This window comes from Choristoneura fumiferana, chromosome 19 (genome assembly GCF_025370935.1).
Source record: "Choristoneura fumiferana chromosome 19, NRCan_CFum_1, whole genome shotgun sequence".
NCBI classification, from domain to species: Eukaryota; Metazoa; Arthropoda; class Insecta; order Lepidoptera; family Tortricidae; genus Choristoneura; species Choristoneura fumiferana.
The window spans coordinates 6168747-6187717 of NC_133490.1; the positions used below are offsets into that span (position 1 = coordinate 6168747).

The 18971-nt window shown below is 38.0% G+C and overlaps 2 protein-coding genes across 3 annotated transcripts in view; both read left to right on the forward strand.

Moving 5' to 3' along the window:
- The window catches only part of LOC141438735 (polyamine-transporting ATPase 13A3-like), a 426124-nt gene that overhangs the window by 318595 nt on the left and 88558 nt on the right, over window positions 1–18971 (forward strand). The gene's annotated exons all lie outside the window — the stretch shown is intronic.
- Window positions 1–18971, forward strand: part of Dyrk3 (Dual-specificity tyrosine phosphorylation-regulated kinase 3) — a 140036-nt gene that overhangs the window by 102115 nt on the left and 18950 nt on the right. The gene's annotated exons all lie outside the window — the stretch shown is intronic.

Genomic DNA, 18971 nt, shown 5'->3' on the forward strand with positions numbered 1-18971 from the left:
GCGCAGGTTCTGCTGTTTGATTACACAAATGGAAGCTATCGAGCTTGAGTGGATTCAATTTGATACTTTCATTTGAGAATCATTCGGTAAACTTGGGATTTCTAAAAATAAATGACATGCTTATTTATGCATATTGACATAGTTCTTCTGATAATGAGAAAATCAGAAGAAGTAGTAAAAAACAACCTGTGTAACCTAAGTAAAGCAATGTATTTAGATAGTAAAAGCTAATTCAAAACGGAGAGGTTTGTTTGTCTTGATTACCTATCTTTAAAAATGTATATTAACATTAATAAAGAAAACAAACGGGAAAAACCTAACTGAGATTAAGGACAATAAATTTAACTCTGACCAAAAAGGGAGTTAGCAATCTCAAAACCAATTTAAGCAGTCCAATAAAATCGGTATATCGTTCATAAATTCGTAGCAACATCCGTGATACAATAAGTTGATATATGGATCCATCTATTACATACAGATCATGAATGTGCGCAATTGCGATGAAAAGGGCGTGCCGGCTATAAATATGAGATTCAACCAGAAATGGAACAGCTGGACGAGCCTCCTTGATGTCGAAAATCGAGCCAAAACCATTACCCTCTTTTCTGGCTTCGACGTATTCGCTCATAAATTTACTGCAGGGATTCACTTCTACTTAACTTTACTTGTTGCACATATGTAAGCTTTTGTCCCTTTCCAAGTCATGGCAGTTACTATGGTTCTCTCTCGACTACTTTGTTCGTTGCTACGTTGGTTTTAAACAAAACACTGTCTTGTCTTTTGTCCTCTTTTTCTTGGAACCCTCATTGCGTTAAAATGGGATGTCTGGTGCCACTTCACTGCTAATTTTTTATGTCATTTTAATCCTTTAATGCCGTTATAAACTTCCGTATTTCCCTTTGTATCTCTTCATTGATGAAGACGAAATTTGTCAATTTTGTTTTATATTGTTTTTACTGTTACGTCTGTTGAAAACACGTTATATAAAAGAGATATCTGAAATGTATCAACTTCAGCACAAAGATCACGTTTTTCTATCAAATAGCCTTTCTTTGTTGATATTTGGCCGAACTCCAATAAGGAGTTGTGTAATTTTATTACAACCGTTACAACGATCAGTCGTAAATTGTAATTTTTCCTAAAGGACAATGGCATTGTAAGTGTAACACACGTTTTATTTCCATCCCATCCCAGCCTATATACGTCCCACTGCTGGGCACAGGCCGCCTCTCATAACAAGAGGGCTTGGGCCATAGTTCCCACGCGGGCCCAGTGCGGATTGGGAACTTCACACGCACCATTGAATTGCTTCGCTGGTTTGTGCAGGTTTCCTCACGATGTTTTCCTTCACCGCAAAGCTCGTGGTAAATTTCAAATGTAATTCCGCACATGAATTTCGAAGAACTCAGACGTGCGAGCCGGGGTTTGAACCCACGACCCTCTGCTTGAGAGGCGATAGGTCAAACCACTAGGCCACCACGGCTTTATTACGTTTTATTTAAAGAAGGAAAATCAATAATTATTTGCTGATAAAATTTGCTTTGTTCCGTTTAGCCATTACTAAGCCGTAAAGTTTTCCTTTAACTAATAAAAGCGCAACGAGCGTGAACTTCAGCAATCACAACAAAAGGCATTGTCTTTTATTTATTTAGTTGCGTGTTAGAATTTAGTTTCTAATGTCACTACAGAAGGCCCTGCTGGTTTAAAGACTTATTGCGCCGTTAGTCTGAGCTATTCTACAGCAGGCAACAACTGAATGGTTTTTGTTAATATTCTTTATACTCGCAGTATGTTTATGTTCGCAAAGTTCCTATAATCTAAATCTTATTGGTCGATGTCCTATCCACGATGTAATATCCATTACACCATTAATACTTCAAGTTTCTAGAGTAAAATTACACAGCTCTCTTTACGAGTAAATTTTCCCACGTAAAATCTCCATGTTCTTGCAAATACCCGTCTTAAGATAACTTCGAAGAAATTTCACAATACTCCAGGTCCACGTTAACGTAATAATTATTAATAGCGGGATTTAAGCAAGCGTTAACATCGTGTATTATTGTTTACGTGCTGTTTTGCGTGCATTTACAAGCCGGCGGCGATTTACCTCATCCGACTACTTTGTAACGTTCAGTGTCTTATTGTCTTCATTATTACTTATCATATTTCTTCAATTTAACTTTCAAGTGATTTGTCGGCTACTGAACTTGAAAAGAAAAACCGGAGCCCTTATTACCTATCTGATACGTACGCTGGTGGCCGACCTATGTATCACAGAGGTAACTGACTAAATAACAAAAGCACCATTTCAAGCAATTCTGCTTTGACAGCAGCTACCGATTAGCCTGTACTCTTTTAAAACACCTGAGAACAACATCGTGAAAATAAACATTGATTGATCAGGAATCAATTTGTTGGATCTTCATCTACAAGCTTAACCCGTTCCCTGTAAAGGGCCCCAGTTTATTTGCTCCGTGAACGTCCATCACCCCAGTGCATCGCTGACGTGCGGGCTATTAATAATGTATTCGGCCTACTTGTCGACGGGCGGTGTTTTAGACGAGTCAACAATCACGTTTACTTTACTGATGGATGAACTACCGAAATTACGATACGAGACACGTGTTGTGCTGAAGTTTGAGTTTACGTCACTGGAAAATGATCTTATGTTTCAGCTAAACTCTCACAGTTAACTTCATCGGGTGCTTCATTAATTAACGGCGTTATTTTGCCGACTTCGATAATAATGAACTTGTAACTTTTGACGATGCAGAATTACATACAATTAGTTAGTTTGGTTGGTTTGGTTGCAGAGTAAAATACAATACACTCTTTACACACCACTCAGACAGAAAACCAGTACATTAATATTAAATTACAAGTAAGCAATAGGCAACCTTATCGTTTTAGAAGTATCTCTTCCAGGCAACCTACCGCGAGAGTTCTAAAGTGTATGGTTGTAGTTCATTCGCTTTACGGGTCTTCACTTATCTTATATCGTTTGGAACTATTTACTATTCATGTGGCTCATACTCAGTTTAATAGCACAAAAATACAGCAGACTTTTAATTTTGTTGGTCTTTCGATTATAATCGTGTCATGGCATCCTTTCCAAAAATTGGACTTGTGGTCCTTAAGTGGCTTCCTATCTGGCCACTTCTAACATAATCCAATGTTGATTTAAGACATTAAACTAACAGAAATTTCATTTTAGCGTCAGGATATCAGTTTCTGGTTTTCCTTCTGTTAACACCTGTGTCAATAATCATCTTAAAATCAGAAAATGAGTTTAAATAAACATTGGTGTCGAAGGCCGCATTTTTAAGTGCTTTGCATTTAATTTTGTTATTTTTGATTCATATCGCTTGGATTCCTTTCAATTTGGTTACAAGGGCAGATCTGAAGTTCTTAACATCTTTGCTATCTGGTTGAATGTTAATGCATTGTCCAGTGGACGTCTTAACTATGTAAGTAATAGTTTCATCGTTTCACTATACATATCGTTAGTTTTTTTTGCTCAACTTACAATGGTAATAAGTGCTTCAAACTTGTTTTTCCTTTTGTCACATTACCAAAATACCGTCTTACTGTCAGAGGGTTGCTAAATTAAGCATTCTAGATAGAATATGTATTCTACCTTATCTTAAATCTCTAGGTTGACATCGCATTGTGCACTCTTACCATTGGGTTAGATACCTAACTTATATACAAGATATGAGCCTAAAAAGTTCGAATAAAATTCATTAATTAATTCATTGTTCACGAAACCAAGGCATTTTGAGGACCAACTATTTAGAAATCTGGTATTTACAGATTAAGGCCGGCCGGAATGACATTAAAGCTATAGTTCTCTTACGAAGAATCATGGCGAGCCTAATATAGAAGTGGCAGAGTGGGCCACGTCTCGACCCGATTGCGATTCCTGTACCTTTCGGCTTGCAGGTTCATTAATTTTAATCATTTCGTAGAACACCCGCTGATTTACTTTTTTTTTTGGCAACATGTCTGTGTCACAAGCATCGTGTGAAGTACAATTATACTACCGCAAAAATGTGTAAGAATGTTTTACAACATCGTAAAAACAGTGTGTGGCGGGATTTAAGTTATTGTTTCTTAAAAAGTTTTTTAGTTGTATAATTTGCGTGGACATTCGGGTAGCATAGTTTTTACATATAATCATTGGTCAGTTGTAAATAGCACGAAGTTAAATTTGACATCTATTTGGAGGTGCCAAGTCTCGTTTGAGATAATTTGCTTACAAAAGGTAGTGAAATCTCACAAACTGCCAAGTCTAGAAGATAGGTGTAAAAAAAAGTGTAAATTGGGCTAAAACCTGGCATTTTGTAGGATTCCATAAGTTTTGTGCCGTTGAAAATACTGTAGGACTAGTAGTTAATATTACACACTTACTGGTTTTTTGACTTTGAGTTCATACAACGGCCAAGTCATATGGAATTGTACAAAAGGCCGAATTACCTAACTTTTTTTATTACACATCTTCTAGACTGTGTGAATATGCGACAAAAAATCGAGGAAAGATGGCACGGCTACTACTTGGACTACTACCGTGTCCCCAGATTTATGCCCGAGCTAGAATCATACAGATCCAATCAATAACGGTTTCGTTTCGTGTTACGTGTAGGTAATATATACATAAATATACCTAATGATATGATAAATTAGGTGTTTAGTCACCATCATCAGCCGGAATACGTCCACTGCTGAACAAAGGCCTCCCATCACCCCCAGAACGCCACAATGAACGACAACTCGCCACTGCATCCACCGTTGTTTAGTGTGCAATACGTATTCGCATATCATTTCATCGCGTTCAATTGAGTAATTGTTTCTGCTCTAAAAATCCTTTTGAAATATCGACACGATGTCATTTCACTTATCGGCACGATCGAGTCGCGAGCGAGAATTCACGCTCTCTCCACACACCATGTCAATTAGTCTGTTCAATGGTAACGCAGCGCTTATGACTTTCATTTTTGGCTTCTGTCGAGCAACGAAAGTGGATTCTCATATAGAAGTTTTATGTCTAGGACTGTACGTAAATTAAATAAAATAAAATTTGTATACATAATATGATTTAGAGATCCTTAGGTCTTTTGTTTCTTTAGTTCAGTGATGGGCAAAGTACGGCCGGTGGGCCAGCTCCGGCCCGCGAAGGGATTTAATCCGGCCCGCCGACGTTCGTTCGAAGTGAATAGTACCTAACCTACCGCGATCATAATATAATTTCATTATTTGGCAAAAGCATAAAATAGAACGGTGTAATCCTGGCCCTCCTCTAAAATATCTGTAACTTTTTGACCCCACATGAAGAAAGTTTGCCCACCATTGCTTTAGTTATACCAAGGTCTTTATGGAACACAATGAGTTGATCGAAAATATCTTAGATTAATTTAGGTGTAAGTCAGATTTAATTCAATAATCTCTAGGTTTTTCCCTTTACCTAATGATTAAAAAAACTGGCTGATAATATAATTATATTTGCCGAATATGATTTTGTACCTTTCGGCGTCGAGACCCTTGGTCCGTGGGGCCCTGGCGGTCTGAGTCTCTTCAAAGATCTATCAAAGAGACTCAGAGATACCACAGGAGACCGAAGAGCTGGCAGTTTCTTCGCTCAACGCATCAGTCTTGCGATCCAGCGGGGAAATGCTGCCAGCATCTTTGGTACCATGCCGCAGGGTCCATTTTTAGATTTATTATAGTTTTAGCTTATTTAATTTTATTGTACCTAATATACCTTTTTTTTAGTTGGACCTGTATTGTTCTGGAAATAAATATTATATTTTACACCATTACGCTCTTTTTAACATCGTCATCGACATGTCACCTATTAGATGAACTGATGCAAAGAATCGTTGGCCGCGACCCGAGCGTTCTGGGAACGCGGCTCGCGGCGTGCTGCCAATGCCCCGCGCTTCCCGTAACGCTCGCAGGAAAAAGAAAAGCGATTTGTACTTTTTAGGGTTCCGGATCCAAAATGGCAAAAACGGAACCCGTATAGTTTCGCCATTTTTTTTTTTCAAGTGGGTCTCCTGATGATAAGAGATCACCACCGCCCATAGACACCTGCAACACCAGGGGGATTGCAGATGCGTTGCCAACCTAGAGGCCTAAGATGGGATACCTCAAGTGCCAGTAATTTCACCGGCTGTCTTACTCTCCACGCCGAAACACAACAGTGCAAGCACTGCTGTTTCACGGCAGGATTAGCGAGCAAGATGATCTGTCTGTCTGTCTGTCTGTCTGTCCGTCCGTCCGCAGCTTTGCTCAGGGACTATCAATGCTAGAAAGCTGTAATTTTGCACGGATATATATGTACCTAAACTATGCCGACAAAATGGTACAAAAAAATAACAAAAAATTTTTTTAGGGTAGGTACCTCCCATAGACGTAAAGTGGGGGTGATTTTTTTTTTCGCATCCAATCCTATAGTCTGTGGTAGCGTTGTATAGGTACTCGTACGTCAAACCATTACCCCCCTCTAAAAATCTCAACCGGTGGTGGAAAAATTTTTAAAAATTCAGGGTGGTAGTAAGTATATCAAACTTTCAAGGAAAACTATAACGGCTAAGTTTGCTTGGGAATTATTAGTAGTTTAAGAGTAAATAGCAGCCTAAGGTATAAAATATACCTAAACTTGGAAGATTCCGTATAAAATACGAAATCCTTAGAAAAATATTGCTTAATTTTTTTGTAATGGCTACGGAACCCTATTTCGGGCGTGTCCGACACGTTCTTGGCCGGTTTTTTTTTTTACTTGGGCCTGTGGCCAGGGTGATTTTCAAATTTTGAACACTTGGAACGATAGAACTAGAGAGTAAAAGAAGTAATGGAGTGTAAATCGTCGACATTCACCGACACTGCATTAGGGCTAGTCTGCATTTGTGACAAATGCCTTTGTAGGAAATTATAGAACACTATTCCATATTATTCGTACTGAACAGTGGCGCGGAAGTGTACATTTTCGCTGGACAACCCGGAGAATGTAGAGAGGATAGTGTTAAGTAGTTAGTTATAGTTGTCTTTGGATGGAACACCTCGCAGCTTACCCTACCTTTTCTGTACTTGCCATCACCGACGTCACATAAATAAAATTGGGCAATCCAGTAGGAATTGTTTTTTTACGGCATCACGACGCTGGTACTGACGGCACTCTTAAAAATTTACAAAGCGTGCCAATTTTAATACATTTAAGAATTAATTAAATCCCTCGGATTCCGATGCAGCGCAGTAAGCGGAAACCATTTTCTTTTCTCTTTGGCGAACCGCTGGCGTTTTAAAGTTTAACAAGATCCAGTATTAGCTTATTGTGGGGACAGGGTTATCGCTTTCATGTTGGGATTTGGTATTTTATTCACGCAATCGCGTACTTATTATTACTCACTACTACGTACGTTACGTACTTGTTATTGTGTACTAGATAGATAGAAAAGAGGGTTATTTCTGTCTGACAGAACAATATCATATAATCGCTGAGCTTTAGTTAAATTACTAATTTCCGCGTTGAGAATAGAACTTTAAGGGGCTGTTTCACCATCCATTGATTAGCGTTAACCAACGGTTAAATGTGATGCCGTCTCCGTCTATTCGAACAAAACAAATAGAGACGGCATCACACCTAACCGCCAGTTAACACTAATCAATGGATGGTGAAACAGCCCCTAAGTATATGGTCCTTAGTCTGTAATAATATTTCAATACCAGGCGCCCATCATCGTAGAGGATCTAATTTGTTCATGGCAGAGTTCCCGCACTAATTAGATGTTCCCGACCCGACCCGGAATAATATACGAACTACACGAATGCCGTGAACGCACTGGACCGTGCCTGTTTGCTCTGTTTCAACGTATTTTCAAAGTACATACGTTGCGGAATAGAATAAGGTTGGATTACGAATGAAACGGGTTAGGGAGAATTGTAAATTCAAATTTAAACAGTGGGCTGGCGGTCTTTTTATTATGCCGTAGTACGCCATCATGGATTACTTTCCTGGCTCGTTCTTTCGGGTTGCCTTCTTTCTCCTTTTTTAACCAAATACCTCTGTGATTGGACTGCCTTGTCGTGCAACCCTGAAAAAGAAAATAATGATTCACATGAGATCAGCTTGCGAGTTCCACGCGATCGCTGGAGCGTGCTGCCCTAATTCAATCACATTACGTCTTACAACGACGCGTTACAACGACGAACAGTTTTTTTCACATTATTAGGCGATAAGTGTGCCACGCTTTAGTGACCAATTTTATGTAACTGGCCATTATTTACACGTAATCAATAAAAAAGTTGAACTAATTTGAAATTGGAAGGCTACGTTGCCGTTGGCAACAATGAACGTTGAAATTTACTGGCTGGATAAAATTTTATTCGTTTTTCGGATGGGTTTTTTGTTGCAGATTTAATCCACGTTTCGGCTTGATAGGGCATAAATTCTGCTTGTGGCGACATTCATTTGTTTCGTACAAACCAGAGCTCAAAGTAAATTATGATCTATGAATTTGCAGACAATTTCATTGCAATTTGATGTGATAATTATCAAATACCAGGTTAAGGGAGCGATAATGTGTGTCAAGTACACGATGTTCTTGCATTTTTTGGGAAATTGGAACGACAATTATGACACAGAATGTTGACATCTTTCGCGCCTTTTTGACAAAAATGACAGTTCTGTGTCGGCCCGAATTTGTGATGTTTTTGTCGCGTAAAGAGAAATAATAAAGCATTGCAGTAAACATTGAAATCATACATTAAGTAATAAGTTTTAAAGTGTTTAATTGAATGCAGAATTCAGTCATTATAATAATAACAATAGTATTTTATTATAATGCTTTATGACGCTATTTCTTATTATTGTTGTGTATATTATATACACACGTTTCAATAGTGGCTTGTCTTGTTTAGGTTGCCTTTAGAATGTCTAGGAGCATCTTAACGCAGACAAATTGCGCAATATCATCTAATTTTCGGGGTAAAAGCGCACTCTGACCCAATTCTCCGTAAGTCCATAAAATTAATTAGGAAACATTAACAAACTGGGCGTTAATTTTCAACGGGAAAGCCGATAAACCCAAATGTTCAAGTTAATATGACCATAACAATTTTATAATCTCGCACGATTCACGGAAAGTTTAAGGTTTATTGATTTAAATGTGGGTTAAACGCCATCTGTTGATCGCAAATAAATTGCAAACCAAGTGTTCGTGGTATTTTTTAAAACTTTATCTGTTTATTTTATGAACGAAACGAGTTCTTTTAAAAATTTAATGTCGGTTAATTGGAAACTGCGCTTCGAAATTCGAACTTGGTTTTATGAAGGACATTCTGCAACCTGATTTGTTAGCAGCGAATTTCACTTGGTGAAAGATACTGGCCAGCAAAGATTAAAAAAAAAACAAATTAAGAACAAAACGCAATTAAACACGTGTTTAACCGTTTGACACGCGATAAACAATCTGTGCGAATATAAACAGTGTTGTAATCGACTGCAGCACTATGAATCACCTCAGGTTGTCAAGGATTGCGTAAAGTCGAGCCGAGCCGCACGTGTGCTTATCGACCAATGTAAACACGGCGTTCGATTTACAAATAATTAGCATTATCTGTGGCAACTGGACCGCTACTGTTTACTATTCACGCGGGTCGTTACATATACATCTCTTTTGCACTCGATGATTTAGAAAGAGCCACAGATGATAGGATGAAAGTCACGACCACTTTTGGTATTGTTGCTACTAGCAAGCGGGAAACACCGATTAGAACGAAACTAAAGCAATGAGGGCTATCGTTTTTTGTCTCACTAGATGGCGCACTGTTGCGTGAGGTTTTTGAGTATGGCTTTCAAAGTCTGTTATTACGGGCGTAAAGACAAAGTTTAGATTAAAATCATATTTAATACACCTTAAAACTGTACCATAAAAATATCGAGCATGCCACAGTGTTGCATAGTCCCCGTTTTGTTCGGAAAAAAGGGAGGAAAAAGTTTTCCGAAAGACAAAACTGTCTCAAAGCACAGACAGACATTCATTGCCCCGGAACGCATATTTGCCATAATTAATTTCAGATATTGCAAAATATTCACAAAATTATTCTAATTATAAATAAACCCGCGTAGCTCACCCAAAAGCTATGAGATTTGACATTTCGGAGACCTCACGCTACACTAGCGCCTCTAGTGGCGAATTCATACGCGATAGCCCTCATTACAATTAGCATTTTAACGATTGAATCGTCGCTATAGCACAGAATAAGTAATAGTACAAGCTATATGTAAAAGTGAGGTGAGGCTACACTTTCAAATGTAAGACCGCACTTGTATCTTAACTACTTAAACTTGTTGACTCGTTACGTAGAAGAACATTTTGATATCTTGGTCTATTCTGTGGTAAGTACTATTTTCCAACCGATTTTCCCACTCGATACCTCACAACAATGAAGCTCTCTCTGACCCAAAAAACACCTGCAACTAATTGCATCGTCAATCGAAAGAGATAAAGACAAATCGCGCAAAAGAAGTTTCTGCGAAACTTTCTGCAAACCATGTAGCTTTTTGGCATAAGCGATTTTTCTAAAAAGTAACGTGACTCGCCACGCCCTCCTTTTCGCCGCATTCTCGGAAAATATTCGCGCCAAAATTGATTATTTCGGATACAGTTCGGCGTAACTTTTTAATATATTTCTCTAGTCAAATCTAGTGGCACGGATCGCGTCCCGGGAACGTCTTAATTAAATTACACCGTATCGTTACTTCACATCGAGGACGCAGCCGACATCTGTCCGAACTCTGACACCACAATTACTTTTCACTGGCGTAAATTAATTTTGTGGCATAATAGTCCTAATTATCTATGCCATAGAAAAAAAAACATCGTCCCACAGAACTCACGAGTCACGCCGCAGTCTGAAGGTTATGCGTTTTCGTGTTGCGGTTTTGATTTTCTTGACCTGGTTTCTTTGTGAAAATAAACTGTTGCAATAGATTAATTGGCTACGTAATTAACAGCCGCGAAGATTTTTTGTAAATTTTTGCGATCATCAGTTTTTTCTTGGGACATTAATCTGCGTCAAGTCGTGTGGTGTTTCGCCGAACTGTTATATTGTTTACAGTTTAGTTTGAAAACTAAAGTGCAATATCACGTAGGCAAAGGAAATCTGTTTCTCTGAATGTCACTCATATTATACTGTATAGGATATTAGTAGTAAATCTCACCTGTAATTACACCCGGACTTAGGTGAATGGAGGTTGGTAATTTGTTTGCGAAATAAACGTGTCTGGACGCAGGTATGTGTTCGTGTGTTTGTGTGTACTGAAATTATCAATGAAATGTTTATACGGACATGTGTTTCTGCGAATCTGCTTTTAGCTGCAAAAACAATGCTTGTGTATGAGTTGGTTTAAAATAAAAACGGTCAAGACCGAGTTGAATTTTTATTGCGGACTGTTTTGTTTAATCTTCTCTTCTTCGTCAGGCGTTTACTTCAGTGTTTTTTTTTATTCAAAGCTCTATCTTAATACTGTAGTCTGCTTTCATTTAGGATAAAATAATCAATTTCAATTTAGTCCTATTATATTATAAATGCGAAAGTTTGTGTGAGTGAGCGTGCGTGTTATTGTTTTTTTTTCACGTTCGATAGCTGAACACAGATTTAGATGAAGTGGGGTATATAGATAACTGGATCTTTAGAATAAAAATTAGACTATTTGTTATCCGGATGTTCCCACGGGATCGAGATAAAAAGCCGAAATTTCAACTAGGGTTAGTGACATGAAATTCGGCACGGGTGTTTTTATGCAAGGTCAATCAAGACTTCAAAATTTCACTTCAAAGCCAGATCTAATGCTTAACGGGAGCGAAGCCCCGAGTAATAGCTAGTATTATATATGGCCCGCTACACTTCTAACCCAACTACATATTTCTCATAATTGCAAACTAGACTTTCGCATTCCCACGAATCGTGTAGATATTTACACTATTAAACTCAAAAGAAACTCAAACCAACTAAAGTAACAGAGCACTCAAATATCTCTAAGAAGCGCTAAAACGTTTCCGATTTACAATTTAAAACGCTCACCGAGTGTTGCGTTTGTAAATATTTTGAAGAGTTTTGATTCTTTGCCCAGGTTTTTGGCAGCGTGTGTACGCGCACGTATAGCATCACGGCAAAATGTATTTGTAATACTGTCAATAGCAGCGTTCCCAATTTTGTTATCTAAACAAATTTTGAAAAGCGAAAAGTATTTTCAGATATAAAAAGACACATCGTCATCATCTCTGCCGTAGGACGTCCACTGTTTGACATAGGACTCTCCCATATAGACCTCCAGTTGCTTCGTTGGAAGCGGCCTGCATCCACCCGTGAACCCATCTCGTTGGTGGATGTCCTGTCCTACGCTGCGCTTTCTTTCTTTCTTACTTTTCGGTCCCAGCGGCCATCTGTACGCATGTACATTATCTATTTAATTAAATTCTAAAAGCAACTTCCTTCGTCATGTTATAAATAAAACACACCATTTAAGACCACCAACTGATGAAGTAAACACTATTTTTCTGAAAAATTGCGCACGATACCGTCTTACAAGAATTATTGTTTTGATTGAAAGGTACATGTAAACATTGGGGCGTATTCCGCGTACCTACAGGTGTTGTAGAAAAATCATCGCACGCCGTAACCTTCCTAACATCATTGAGAAAATGAATCATACGCAAGTCCTGTTTTGACTTCCATGTTTCACTGTTAAGACAAGTTAGAAAATGAAATTTACCAAATACCATGAAGCAAGTGAGTAGCTAGGTACCTCCTTACCTTGGCTGCTGTCAAGGCTTTTTGTATTTGTACTAGGTTTTTAGAATTAATTCGCTGGATTATCTCAAAGTGGCGCGCGTTCACTCTAGCGGCCTGCAAAGAGATTTCATACAACTTTCCCGGCAATGCGACCGTCTTTTGTTTCAACGCGCGCTCTGCGACACGACACGGCCTACGCCAGCACCACCAGCCGGCCAGCGTGACACAGGGCGACGAGACCAGCGTCCCGCTAGCTTGATTTCTTGTTTTTTTAATTTTATTTCATGTCATGTTTGAGAAAAGCACTACGAGCCTCGGCCGGAACGTGGGGTTGCCGGCCTTGCATCCCTATATCTATATCTCCTACTTCCCGGCCTCTACAATAATGCACTATTTTTCCATGGCCATCATTTTGGTTTTAGTTTTTTCGGAGGGCCTTCTCTCAGCTACCAGTAACATATGTAGAATGTTTTATTTAGTGTTTGAAAGTTAGTCTAGGTTGTAAGTCAATCTTTGATAACTAGAAATAATTCAGAAAACGTATAAACAAACTGCCAAAATGTTACTAGGATTAGTAATTTTCTCGTGCTGACGTCTTAAAACAGGGTGTCTTGACGTCGCAGCGGGCATTTTGAGTTGTAAATTGCTGCTCTTTAGTCCTTGTTGTGGCATGTCAGCAATGCATCGCGGTGACGTAAAGGAAACGAGTTTAATCGGCTTATTATGGAATTGCTATGAAGGGGTCAGGAAATAGGATGATTTAAAACGTTTTTCAGTTATGCCATTTGTCAATAGAATACACAGACATAAAACGAGCTTTAATTTAAAACTAGGTAATCCCGTTATACCATATTTTAAAATCGACGGCCTTCATTTTAATTTTCAAATGAAGTTTCATAAATAATATCAACGTTTCGTCTCTACCTATATACGTCATAGGGCTACCCGGAATTGTCAATTCTTTGACAACAACTTGTCTCTCAATGGGATGTTTACGGGTAATTAGTCTTAAAACGGTTCCTGCCAACTTCTGGCAACACGATGACCTGTCACATGTTGCTGGCCCTCTTTTCAAGGGGTACACTACATAAATACGAAAAACTAAATTCCGAATGTTGGAATCACGAACTTCAAAATACCGATTTTTGTAATTCCTAATGTTTTAAAACTCCTAATATGACTATTCCGATTCTTAATATCTAAGGTTTAAAATTACGATTTTCATAATTCCGAAGTTTAATACACCGAACAATAAGAAGTCCGACTCAATAATAATCCGAAATGTCAAAAGTACGAATTCCGATTACTAAAATACCGATTTTAAAAATTCCGAATATCATTACACCGATCAATAACTTACCCGACTTCTAAAAGTAAGATTGGTCTAAAAAAGTAGTAGCTGTTATTCATTTTGAGCAATGTGACCCAAGGTCGACGGAGCTCCGCTTCGCGGAGCTCCTATTCCACGCAGTTAAGATTCAAACCTAAACTAAACTATGCGGGCTAATTTACCTAAATTTATTGATATTCATTCGAGGTTCGAAATTCAAGATTCAGATTATTAGAACCACGAAGTTTATTTTGACGAATGTCATATTTCCGAATTAGCGATGTCATTTCGGAAATTTAATAATCGGAATACTGTACTTCGGGCCAATAACATTTCGTGTTTTTAACTAATCGGAATTATATGTCTTAGGAATTGTGAAAATCGGAATTAGCGAATTCGGAATTAAATCTTTCGGAGTATTTGGGTGTTCCCCTTTTCAAGATACCTTTCATGCAAAATTACTCCTTGTACAATTTTCATGAATAGATTCGCATTACATTAGTCGATGAGAACCGTGGCTCCTTTTCAATAAAATCATCAATATACATTAGGTCCAATGCAATGAGGGATAAGACTAATACGAGGTGTCTTCATTTCACGTGATAAAAACCTCGATTCTAGCTTATATAATGTTGCACAGTATAGTTCATTCCCTCAATTGTTTAAACTAGCCTCATTAAATAAATTCATGCTTTGTTAAAATTTTATCACAAATAAAACACGGACACCCTCAATATAGGTAAAATTAAAAAAAAGTTTATATAGGTATTATATTGTCTATCATTCTAGCTGAGCTAGAACACTAATTTCGTATCACCTGTACTCGTAGCACTTTATATAATGCCTATCCATAATTACTAGTCTTAGTTAGTTTGTTCTTCGAAAGACCGGAAAATAAAGCCAGCCATTGCAGTCCTAAATTAAAGCCTTTCTAATATATCACGCGAGATATTTATTGCACTATTCACTGCGTTGTGACAGCTTTATGCTGAATGATTGAAAGTTACTGTTTTAGTTACGATTACTAAACTTAATCTAATTTTAGTCAGATAGATAATGCATCGGGTCTGTATTATGATATGAAAAATTACAAAATTAAACGGTTCGACTCACGATTAAAATAAGTCAGGAACGGTTTATTTTTATTTTTTGATATCATGGCAATCCTAATTTAGGGTTAGGACACACCGAGATGCGACGCAGTAAATGTCATCAGAATACGTCAAAGTAAAGGAGCACTCGTCGACGTATTATGTCATTGAAATATGCTGCGTCGCGTCTCGGTGTGTACTGACCCTTATAATGTCATTCTGTAAGCATACATGACTGATGATATAATACCAAACTCTTACTGTTATTTCACACATCATCGTCAAGCACATTAAATACTATAATCATCATGAGTAGTCATTGTGCCATTGGGTCACTGCCAATGACGCCGGGCGCTTCGTGGAATCACTTCTTCACCCGTTTACAGTTGTCAAGTTGTCATGGTGATTATTTTGCCGTTCACCTCTTCACCATAGTTTTGATACTGAGAATCGCTAAAAATAATTGCGTGGGTAGTACTAATGGTGTCTTGGGAGGAATAATGAATGAACAGACAAAACTTTTAACCCATCTTTATTTACCCTTTGTAACATTTTGTCTGTTTTTATTTGCCTTTTCCAAATATTCATTTCACAATTTTTTCATTATCAATTTCACTGTGATTTCTTTGGTAGATATGGGACGTCAACATGACATTAGTAGCACAAAGGTTCCATCTTGGTACGAGAATCAGTTTCCTCGACTGTACATAGTTGGGCGCGTTTCAAAAAAAGTGTACTTACCTTTCCATTCAAAATGTATTTAATTTTTTCTTACAAATTTTATGATTCAGTTTTGTGACGCCAATAACGGTTGTATGAAAAAAAAGGCGCAAAATTATTTGGGACATTTTTTCAATTGACGGAATCGATTGTGCTCTTGATTCTGAGCAGAAAAAACTTTTCTTTTTCTAAAATTGAAAAAAAAAACGAAAATACACTTTTTGTGAAAATGCCCAGTTACGAATGAAGCTATAAGTGTGTTAAAAACAAGTCGTGATCGCACGAAGTTTGTTTCTTCGCCGGTTTGATCTTTCAATTTCCCCGAAACTCCACAAATCACCTGAAAAAAAGAACGGTCACAAACCCGAAAACAAGCCCCTATAAAATTCTCGTAAGTGCCATAAAAATGATGTACGGCACGGCCTCCGTTTACCGGTTACTTGCCCTATCACCATTATAACACTTGGCGTCACTTTTACACGATATTTTTCTTGTTAACTTCGACAGAAGCGCTTCAGTTCAATGTTGGCCAATAAAAATAACATAACTACAGTCAATTTTTTCTAGTTATAGTTTAGTTATTACTTAGTGAACTAAAAGAATTTCCTTGCTCACCCGCGACCTTACGATAGCTAAACTTATGCAAAATATGCGTGTTCATGCAGTTCCTCTACCTCCACACTGTAAGAACACACAAATCACACAAACCCATCTATCACCACCACCACCACACCACACGGACGAGTTTCGAACTCACCCAGAGCTCATCTTCAGAGTAACACAACCGTACACCATGCTACCAGTTGTTAGAATAACAAACCACAACCACCGTTTTAATTTGTCACTGTAACTCCCCAAGTACCCACATATATTTTACCAAACAATAATAAATTTTAACCGTCCTTCAAAACTACCTTGATTTTTATTTATTTACTGTCAAGGCATGTTGTGTTGATGAGCTCTGGTTGAGTTCGAAACGCATCAGTGTGGTGTGGTGGTGGTGATAGATGGGTTTGTGTGATTTGTGTGTGTTCTTATAGTGTGGAGGTGGAGGAACTACATGAACACGCATATTTTGTATAAGCTTAGCTAACGAAAGGTCGCGGGTGAGCTTACCCAGGAGTATTTAATATAAATCTCAGCTTGATACCTCCACACGTTCCTGAGAAAAAGGGTCTTGACAGACGGACAGACGGACGACAACAAAGTGATCCTATAAGGTTTCCGTTTTTTCCTTTTGAGGTACGGAACCCTAAAAAGGAATTGATTTTACAGGGCGTTTTGCCACTGGAACCTACACACACATATAGATATATGTATCATTGATACGTCTAATGATAGTGTGGCTCGTTATCATATATGAGAAAAATATCGACTGTAAAACTATCGTTGTTATGGTAACACTACAATGGGCTGCTTGATCGGAAACGCTTGCGTCTATTACGTGCGCGCACGCAGGTACGAGGTTGCGTTTTTATAGCAAGTTCAATCTATTTCTATCTGTTTTACTCGGAAGTTTAGTTTATATAAATTGACCTCAATATAAACTGTGCCGTTTCTGACGTCATAAAAATGTACAAGCAAGCGAGTTACAGATTAACAACTTTTTGCAAATCCTGCTTGAGCCATCTTCAATGAAGACGTTTCATCAAAGACAAAGATTATTATTTTTATAAAGAATTAATGTAACTTTAAAACGACTCCAGTCCTCATGGAATTCAGGGAACATGTATTATTACACTAAATCAAAATAGTCGTAAGATAAACATTAGAATCTTTACTAAATAAACATCAAAGGACTTGCCATCGACAAGGCAGCCTCTAGACGATGAATGTGGACTTGTTTGTTGCGAGGGAATCATTCTAGTAGCGACCTCAGGTAGGACGGTGATGTTCAAAGGCTCCGGAAATAGTCGGAACAGACCGGACATTGTCGGGCGGTAGAGTATCCGAGGCCGTATTTGCTAACGCGCGCACGCTGGAGATCGCATTGACCATTCCTTTCTACCCTTATCCTATACCGAGTGACATAAAGAAGTGCGATCGTGATTCCGAGTGAGTAAGACAATAAGAGGCTGATCTATTCGTCGTATTTGTAAAAGAGACCGTTCGCTTGACCAGCGGCGGCCTTAGGCATTATTATCACAACATATTAGATTCACGGGCAACGATCATATTAATAGCTCGACATGTTTCGCACCAATCTGATGTTCCTCCTTAAGGCGAGGCTCCGCGCGGTAGATTTTTGCGACGTCCTAGTTCTTAGAATTAAAAAGAGGTATTTCTCTGATAGTAACAGAAATTAAAAAGTTTTGAATGGGTCTACTTGGGTTATTACGTGAAGCCCTAAACGATTGCCCTGATTCCCATCTTCTAACGCCTCTGCGCTTGAAGTAAGGTGTCTAGAGGTTGTTTTCTCGATGGAAGTTAGAAAAACAGAGCTCATATTGTATCGATTCTTTTGCACGTTATTAATTGTCTGCTTTTAGTACCCATTGAATGAAATAAAAATATTATGTTATGCGATGTTTAATCTTTTAAATATTTTCTAAGTAAACAGTTTGGGAGCCATACGGCTTTTAGTTATATCGCTTTGAATTGGATGTTGTAGTGAAAAAGCTATTGTGTGTATTTTGCTTCGTTTTTGTGTGATAACTGAGAAAATGAGTGTGTCAATTTACTGTACGAAACGCGAAGGTTTGCGAGGCTTGGATAAATAAAAGTTTATTACCTACTCGTATACGAAATTGCTGAATAAATTCGGATAAAATATGGAATACACACAAGACTATTTCATTCCGAAAAATTGCAGTTTCAAATACCGATAATACGAATTATTTGTGGACGAAGTCACAGGCTACATTTAGTTCTTACTTCTTTCTTATTTATCAAGTTATTTTACTAGCTTATATCCAGCCAGCTACCACCAAGAACTAAATTTATTCATACTCGTAACACTAGTATAGATAAATTTTAGATGTTATTATTATTTAGTGCAAACTCTCCAAAAAAACAAGTTTTCACAAAAAAAAACT